Below are 2290 nucleotides of genomic sequence, written 5' to 3' on the forward strand. Positions count from 1 at the left end.
AGGGGGGGGGGCAGAACATATATGTAAGTTGTTTTTTGTCATTCCACCCCATGACTTAAGCCAGGGGCCATGGCCTACCATCGGTTTTTGAGCTGTTCAGAACCGGGCTGTGGAAATGGCGGGTGAGCCCACTGCTCACACAAATGGAGCTGTGTGCGGTCACTGCACTCACACGCCTGTCATTCAGGTGGAATCATATCCACTCCCTCCCCGTTTGCTAAACAGCCAGCAATGACTCCATTCTCCTTAATTATTCAGCTGTAAGGGTGGATTCAGACAGCACATTAAGTCGAACACGTTACGTTATGGCTTAGTGTAATGTGTGAAGCCTGCCAGTCATTCTCCTCCTGCCGCCTTTTTTATTTGTCCTTCTCTGAGTTTTAGTTTTTATTTATTCTATACTTCCTTTATTACTTTTTACAAAGTACTCATGCAGGCAAATATGTAACACACCTTCCTCCTCCTATTTTCCTCACCACAACCCTGTGAGGTGGGTTAGGTTGAGACTGACTGGCTCATATTACCCACTTGGCTTTCATGACTTAAGGCAGGGCTTGAACTCATGATCTCTAGCTTTGTAGCCCGGGGGAGGGGGGGGGGCTTAATCTTTAGAAGTGACATCCGCATGTTTCATTCAGTTAAATATTTATCTTGCTTACTGCAGGATTCTTGTGAAATCAGTGTTCTTGTTTGTAAAATAAGCTCAGGCATTCATAACCAGCAATACATTGAATTCACTTTTCGGTTGGGGGAGGGAGGGGATTAAGACCCTTCAATAGCAATAGCAATAGCAGTTCGACTTATATACCGCTTCATAGGGCTTTCAGTCCTCTCTAAGCGGTTTACAGTCAGCATATCACCCTCACAGTCTGGGTCCTCATTTCACCCACCTCGGAAGGATGGAAGGCTGAGTCAACCTTGAGCCGGTGAGATTTGAACCGCCGAACTGCAGCTAACAGTCAGCTGAAGTGGCCTGCAGTACTGCACTCTAACCACTGCGCCACCTTGGCTCATTCAATACATACCATGCACTCAAGCTGGACTGCTTCAGCCTTTTCCCTCTCTTGGCTATAGAGGCAACATCTGATTGCATTTTATTTAGAGAATCAGGAATAGAGAATAGGGGAGGGGGGGTACCAGCACGCTTGAAATAAATTTGTTACAATCCCAGTGATGCTTGTATTATATTCAAACTTGGCCTAACCCAATGCACAAACACTCTCTAAAGCAGCAGTCACCAACTAATGCTCTGTGGACCACTGGTCGTACGCGAGAAAATTTTGGTGATCCGCAGAAAAATTATTTGCATTGTTTTAGATTGCACTAAATCAGGGGTCCTCAAACTACGCCCCCTGGGCTGGATACGTGCAATGAACATTTGTGTTGCTGCAGAGAGTCTCCCCCTTTGGGGTCTTTTTGTGCAGGTCAAAGGGGGGGGAGAAATTCCGACTTGGGGGATCTGCTTCGGCCTCCTGGTGCCGGGCTTTGGGAAGGCTGGAGGGAAGTGCCACTGGTAGCAAAGAGCCAGAGGGCCTTGTTCCAATGGGACTGTATCATGGCCTGGAACTGGCTGACCATCTCAACCCGCTGAGCCTCCAGGTGCCAATACCTGGCCTTGCACTCATGCAGGTCTTCCCTCTGCTTGGAAAGCCTGTGCTCATAGTCCTCAGTGAGGTGCTTCTGTTGAGCCTCCTTCTCGGTCAGATCCAATTTGAACTGAGCCAATTATTTTGCAACTCTTTCTCATGGTGGCTGCTTTGCTACAGAAACTGCTTCCTGTTGGCGCCCCGAATAACCCGGTCTGGGAGGTGAGGAGTGGCTGGGAGTGGCGAGTAGAGGCTGGCAAGGCGCCCCTTGACGTGAATGACATCGAGTTGGCCATGCCCACGTAGTCACATGACCACCTTGCCACACCCACCCAGCCAGTCCTTAGGCAGATCATAATAGTGATCCGTGGGATTTTAAATTATGAATTTAATCATCCCTGAGGTCCAAAAGGTTGGTGACTCCTGCTCTAAATCATAACCATGGGGATTCTGTAAGTCATTAAGTGTGTGGATCAGTCATAAATCATATTTTTAGGGTCATTGAAACATTAAAACAGTCACTAAACAAATAATTGTAAATCAAGGGCTACCTGTACTCTTTTTTTTAAATGAAAGATAATCTGAGAGTAGAATGTCAACATTTCTCAAGCTTTCTAGATCTTTTCTACCTGGCCTTCTCTTTTACATGGTCCTCTCCAACATGAAAAGAAAAAAAAAAGCTATTAAAATTCAGGCAAAGCGGA

Source organism: Thamnophis sirtalis, unplaced genomic scaffold (genome assembly GCF_051295495.1).
Source record: "Thamnophis sirtalis isolate CommonGarterSnake01/CBP01778 unplaced genomic scaffold, rThaSir2_p1.2 scaffold_9, whole genome shotgun sequence".
Classification (NCBI taxonomy): Eukaryota; Metazoa; Chordata; class Lepidosauria; order Squamata; family Natricidae; genus Thamnophis; species Thamnophis sirtalis.